Source organism: Trichechus manatus, unplaced genomic scaffold (assembly GCF_000243295.1).
Source record: "Trichechus manatus latirostris isolate Lorelei unplaced genomic scaffold, TriManLat1.0 scaffold00115, whole genome shotgun sequence".
In the NCBI taxonomy this organism is placed as follows: domain Eukaryota; kingdom Metazoa; phylum Chordata; class Mammalia; order Sirenia; family Trichechidae; genus Trichechus; species Trichechus manatus.
The window spans coordinates 2,657,666-2,664,900 of NW_004444051.1; the positions used below are offsets into that span (position 1 = coordinate 2,657,666).

The 7,235-nt window shown below is 36.9% G+C and overlaps 1 pseudogene; it reads right to left on the minus strand.

Annotated features, from left to right (window-relative positions):
* Window positions 1-3,160: 3,160 nt before the first annotated feature.
* LOC101345392 (kynureninase pseudogene) lies at window positions 3,161-4,610 on the minus strand (annotated as a pseudogene).
* Window positions 4,611-7,235: the final 2,625 nt, after the last annotated feature.

Genomic DNA, 7,235 nt, shown 5'->3' on the forward strand with positions numbered 1-7,235 from the left:
ATGAGACCAGTGGAGTATCTTAGATGGCCGCTCACAGGCTTTTAAGACCCCAGACACTACTCACCAAGGTAGAATGTAGAGCATTGTCTTTATAAGTAGTGTCATGCCAATTGAGCTAGATGTTCCCCGAGAATGTCTTTTCATTTTTGTAGGTCTCTTGGAGTCTATTGTAGTAGTGTTTTATAATATTCATTGTATAAGCCTTTTATGTCCCTGGTTAGGTTAATTCCTAGGTATTTATTGATTTGCAGGCTATTGTAAATGTTCCTATTTTCTTGATTTCTTTTTCAGAGAAGTCTTTGTTAGCATAGAGAAACCCAACTGATATTTGACTGTTGATTTTGTACCCTGAAAAGTTGCTAAATTCTTCTATTCCAACAGTTTTCTTGTGGAATCTTTAGGGTCTTCTATGTATAGGATCATGTCATCTGCAAATAGAGATAGTTTTACCTCTTCCTTTCCAATTCAGATACCTTTTATTTCACCTTCTTGTCTTATTGCTCTGGATAGGACTCACAGTAAATGTTGAATAGGAGTGGAGATAATGGGCATCCTTGTCTCATTCCCATTCACAAGGGAAGTCTCTCAACCTTTCTCTGTTGAATATAACATTGGCTGTTGGTTTTGCATATATGCCCTTAATTATGTTGAGGAATTTCCCTTTTCTTATGGATTGAATTGTATCCTCCCAAAATTGTGTGTAAACTTGGCTAGGCCATGATTCCCAGTATTGTGTGATTATCCACCATTTTGTCATCTGATGTGGTTTTCCTGTGTGTTGTAAATCCTGCCTCTATGATGTTAATGAGGTGGGATTATCAGCAGTTATGTTAATAAAGTAGGACTCAATCTACAAGATTAAATTCTATCTTAAGCCAATCTATTTTGAGATATAAAAGACAGAAGCAAGCAGAGGGATGGAGAGATCTCATACCGCCAAGATAGCAGTGCCAGGAGCACAGTGCCTCCTTTGGACCGCAGAGAAGCTCCTAGACCAGGGGAAGATTGACAACAAGGAACGTCCTCCAAAGCCAACAGAGAGAGAAAGCCTTCCCCTGGAGCTGGCACCCTGAATTTGAACTTGTAGCCTACTAGACTGAGAGAATAAATTTCTCTCTGTTGAAGTCATCCACTTGTTGAATTTCTGTTATAGCAGCACTAGATAACTAAGACACTTTCCATTTCTATTTCACTGAGAGTTTTTATCAGGTAAAGTATTGAATTTTATTGAAGCATTTTCTGCATCAATTGACATGATCATATATTTTTTTATTTTATGTGGTAGATTACACTGATTGATTTGCTAATATTGAACAATCCTTGGTATGAATCCCACTTATCATAGTGTATGATTTTTTTTTTTGATATGTTGCTGAAGTCTGTTGACTTAAATTTTGTTGAAAATTTTTCATATATGTTCGTAAGGGATATTGGTCTGTAATTTTCTTTCTTTTTTTGTGATGTCTTTGCATGGTTTAGGTATCAGGGTTATGCTGGCTTCCTTGAAAGAGTTTGGTAGTGTTCCTTCATCTTCTGTGTTTTTGAAGAGATTGAGTAGAATTGATATTAACTCTTTTCTGAATGTTTGGTAGAGTTCTCCAGTGTAGCCATCAGATCCTGGGTTTCTTTTTTTGGTTGTTGTTGGCAGTTTTTTTTATCACATCTTCAGTCTCTTCTTCTGTAATGGTATTTTTAAATTTTCTACCTCTGTTTGTGTTAGTTTGGGTATATAGTGTGTTTCTAGGAATTTGTCCATTTCATCTAGGTTTTCAAATTTCTTGGAGGACAGTTTTTCATAGTAATCAGTTATGATCTTCTTTATCTCTGTTGTATCAGTTTTAATGTCACCAGTATAATTTCTTAATTTGGTTATTTGTCTCTACTGGTTTTTTTCTTTTAATCAGTCTGACTAGTAGTTTGTTTATTTTATTGATCCTTTCAAAGAACCAACTTCTTGTTTTGTTGATTCTATTGTTTTTCTATTTTTGTTTATTTCTGCTTTGATCTTTATTATTTCCTTTTTCTGGCAGGCAGCTTTTGGCTTCTTTTGCTCTTCCTTTTGTATTTGTTCAAGTTGTTGTTTTAAGTTAATGATTTTGGATCTTTTTTTTTTTTTAATGTAGGCATTTATTACTGTGAATTTCCCTCTGAGTACTGCCCAGAGGTTTTGATATGCTGAGTCTTCATTTTCATTTGATTCTAGAAATTTTTTATTTTTACTTTTAATTTCTTCTATGACCCAATAATTTTTCAGTAGTGTATTATTTAATTTCCATGTATTTATTTTTCATTTCCTTGTTTTTCCTGTTGTTGATTTCTAGCTTCGTACCATCCTGGTCAGAGAAGATGCTTTGTATGATTTCAGTCTTTTTAAATTTGTTGAGACTTGTTTTGTGTCCTAGAATATGGTCTGTTCTGGAATATGATCTGTGTGCACTAAAGAAGAATGTGTGTTGTTCTGATGATGAAGTATTCTATATATGTCTGTTAGATCCAATTGGTTTATGGTTTTATTTAAGTTCTCAATGTCCTTAGTGATCTTCTTTTTAGATGTTCTGTCTATAATTGAAAGTGGTTTGTTCAAGTCCCCTACTATTATTGTAGAGATGTCTATTTCTCCTTTCTTAGTAGTCAGTATTTATTTCGTGTATTTTGGTGCATTGCTATTGGGGCGTATATATTTATAATTATGTCTTCTTGCTGGATTGACACTTTTATTATTAAGTAATCTTCTTTATCTCTTGTAATAGATTTTTTTTCTTGTTTCCTAATCTTTATATACTTAATCACAAGTACCTTGGGGTGATTTATTTCACTGTTTTGGAGACAGTAATATTTAAACTCTTGCATTAGAGAAAGCCCCTTAAAAACAAACAAACAAAAACAACAAGAAATTATGATAACATTAAATAAAGGAACATCCTTGAAAAGTGTGGATTAAGACCCAGGTGTGGGTGGGGAAATTGGACAGCCATAAGGGCCACAGACTCAGAAAAATTATGTTAGGTATTTTGGTAAACTATGCAATTCATCCCCAGTTAGGGGCAACCAATTTTGAAGTACTTCCATTAATTAAAAGTTGGATAATAACAGTAATAATAATAATAAAAAGTACAGCAGCTTTCAGTGTGATTTTGTTAAGCTGTTCTAGAAAACACTACTAATTTTTGGTTTCTGCAGTGTCAAGTATAGAAATGAGCAGAGTGACAAATTTATAAACATCATAGAAAGAATTGTAGAGAGGAACTGGAGCCACTTGAATGCCATTTGCTTCCTGCTTGTCATAAACTATTCCTCTTTTTTCTAGTTCTTGGAAAACATACTTCATTGGGGCAAAAATGTTAGTGTTAGCCGGTAGCCCTGTTCTTCTTTATAGGGTGGAGTAATTATGTTCACAGTTGGTTTCTTGCTTTCTGCTTTATCTTTGTTATAGTTAAGGCTTGATCATGTAATCCAGATAACCAGTTAGCAAAATAGATTTTCTCCTCAGTGCTTTCATAGTTGCTTGTTTAAAGATTCCTAAGCTAGCATGTAAGGAACGGACCAACAAAATGGGAGGATTTAAAATTCGGAATCCATTGGCCCCGGGGATTAACTGGAGTTTGTTATACATTTTAAATCTGGTGTTGAGTTCATGGCCAAACCATCCCACTTATACAGGTTTTATTTTATGGACATGCTTTTCTTGACAAAGGCACCAGCAAGACCTCCTGCTCCTAAATTTAAATACTTGTAGGAACACCAGCAGGCAAAATCAACTTCTCAGTCATGTAAGTGGAGTTCTACATTTCCAACTGCGTGTGCTAGATCAAAGCCAACAGAACAACCCTTTGCTTGTCCGGCTTTTCTGATGGCAGGTGTATTAAAGAGCTGGCCAGTATAAAAATGCAACCCACTAAAAACGATCACTGCAATCGAGTCTCCTTCCTTCACAATTACTTTAAGGATATCCTCCATTCTCAAGGTTTCTTCCCCCTCTCTTGGCTTTATAATCCACATACTTTTCTCAACATTAAGTCCGTGAAGTTGAAGCTGTGACTCAACAGCATAATGATCTGAAGGGAATGCTTTGGCTTCTAGAAGAATTGTATACCGTTTTGGTGTAGACTTGAAAAACCCTAACAGTAGAAGATGTAAATTAACAGTCAAACCATTCATTAGAGCTATTTCTTTCTCATTGGCTCCTACAGTGTCAATCATAAAACCTGTAATACTCTCATCTCCTATAATCCAAGGATGTTTCCCTACTTCATGACCATAGGCTCCCGTTTTGGCCCACTTACCCAGTTCTTCTTCCAGATATGTTATAACCATTTTTGGTTGAAGGCCAAGAGAATTTCCCAAGAAATAGATGCCATTTCAATCCTTATTCACTAATAAGATAAATCAGTTGGAGGAAGATCCTGCATTTTGGGGATGTAAAAATACTCCTTGAAGTGCCTCAGCTTATCTTTCTCAACAAGGTGGAGAGCAACCCACTCATCTGTTGGGTGACATCTGAGTTGCGACGCAATGCATTGTATTTTGTCAGCTGGTAATTCAGGAGGTGAGGGCTCCATTGCAAGTTGTTCTCATCTAGGTTTCTAATGGGGTCCACAGCTCCCGGTGATTATGGGGTTCATTAGGGAAGTAACAGGTTATAATTTAGGATCAGAAATGACTGAGGATACAGTTCTTTGGTCAGGACAGCTTCTTCACAGCCATGCCCACAGGCATGCCTCTCTCTGGCACTTGGCTGCTGCCCTGCTCAGGCAAGTGTTACAAAGCTCTTTTAGCTCTCTGTATGAGTCCTTGGAGGCACTCTACTCTGCCAGTAACACTCCTGCCTGAAGGCGTTCATTTTTCTCTCTCCATGGGCTGAAAAGCCTACTATGCTGTCTTCTGCCAGTCTCCTGGTTCTGCTGTCTCTGCTGCTGCTGTTTCTCTACTGCTGCTTCTTGCCGTCTCCTGTCGTCTCTGTTGTTACAGCTCTATGTCTCTTTCTTCTAGATCTAGGAGGTTCTCAGAGTAGGGATCCTGGATCCAAAGGACACACTCCATTTCTGGTTCTTATTTCTTTGTGATGGTGACAAACCTCTTGTAGTAGATTTTGATTTAAAGTCTATTTTATCTGATATCGGTATGGCTGCCCCTACTCTTTTTTATTTACTGGTTGCGTGGGATATTTTTCTCCATCCTTCTATTTTCAACTTGTTTGTGTCCTTATGTCTAAAGTGTGTTTCTTGTAGACAGCAAAAGGATGGATCATGTTTTTTAACCATTCTGCCACTCTTTTCCTTTTGAATGGGGTGTTAGACACATTTACCTTTACGGTTGTTACTGAAAATGAAGTAGCTACCTCATTCATGTTGCTGTTGTTTTCTGAGTGTTTTATATCTTCCTTTTTTTTTTTTAATTCTGATTTTTCTGTTTTTGTTTGTATGTGGCTGCTTTCTTGTGATGAGCCTTTTTGCTATCTTCTTTTCTTCTGAATGTTGTTTCTTGGTGATTTCATAGTGGTTACAACATATATTACATTATGCAGCTTACAGTTACAACAATGTTTAACATAATGAACAACAGTTGACATACAACCTTAGCATAGTAAATCTCTTCCTGATATATTCCTCTTTGCCTCAATTCTGTTGATGTGTCTCCATTAACATCCGTATACAATCTGTGTTCTCTAAGTTTACTTTGTACTTATTTCTTACAAACTTGATATCGTATTGTTTGCAGGACTTAGTTATTTATTTTATTCCATGAAAATTTCATGTACTGGGTCCTTAGGATTGCCTGTGTTGTTGAGTGTTTTTTGGAGATCTCTCTCTCATTATTTATTTATCCCGCAGATAGATAGAAGTATTTATTTAATGCTCTTACCTTTCCATTTTGAGTACTCCCTTGAGTAGTACTTGCAAAGCTGATCTGATAGTGGCAAATTCCCAGATTTTCTGTTTGTTTGGGAAGGTCTTGATTTGCCCCTCGCTTTTGAATGAACATTTTTCTGGATAAACAATTTATGGTTGGCAGTTGTTTTTGCTCAGTATTTTATGTATGTCACTCCGTTGTTTTCTGACCTCTAGAGTTTCTGGGGAGAAGTCTACAGTGATTTTTATGAAAGCCCCTTTGTATGCTATATTGTGCTTTTCTATTGCTGCTTTTAGAATTCTTTCCTTGTCTTTGGTTTGCAAAAATTTTATTAAGATGTGTTGTTGTTAGGTGCTGTCAAGTCAGTTCCAACTCACAGTGACCCTGTGTACAACAGAACGAAACACTGTCCAGGCCTGCGCCATCCTCACGATCATTGTTATGTTTGAGGTCATTGTTGCAGCCACTGTGTCAGTCCATCTTGTTGAGGGTCTTCCTGTTTTTCGATAACCTTGTACTCTAGCAAGCATGATGTCCTTCTCCAGGGACTCATCCCTCCTGATAGCATGTCCAAAGTATGTGAGACTAAGTCTCACCATCCTTGCTTCTAAGGAGCATTCTGGTTGTACTTACTCCAAGACAGATTTGTTCCTTCTTTTCATAGTCCATGGTGTATTCAATATTCTTCACCAACACCACAATTCAAAGGCATCAGTTTTTCTTCAGTCTTTCTTATTCATTGTCCAACTTTCACATGCGTATGAGGCAACTGAAAACACCGTGGCTTGGGTCAGGTGCACCTTAGTCTTCAAGGTGACATCTTTGCTTTTCAACACTTCAAAGAGGTCTTTTGCAGCAGATTTGCCCAATGCAATACATCTTTTGATTTTTTGGCGGGGGAGAATATTAGTGCAATTTAATCACCATAGGGGGTGATTTATAAAGATCTGACAATAAACGAAACAAAAATGACTGCATTTTACATTGTTTAAATGGCACCCATTAACAACCGAAACAGTCACAATTTGAGAGTTACATATTCAGTACTTTAAAAGTTCATGGACTAATGAATTAAAAGATACTTTAAAAATTTTAGTTTTCTCTACCACTTGAAAAAAACTTAATGGTAGCAGTTTGTAAAACCCATCCTAGTTGATAAGGAATGATTATTGTTGGCACCAGAGGATCCTATTTGCAAATTGTGGGTGAAGGGCTAGCAGGTGACTCCTTAGGAAGGTGTGGTGGTTAAGATTGTGTGTCAACTTGGCTGGGCCATGATTCTCCGTGTTTTAATGTAATCACTCCCATGATTGAATATACTGTGAGTAGCCAATCAGATGAAAGGGAGTCTCCTTGGGGGTGTGGCCCACATCTGTATATAAGTA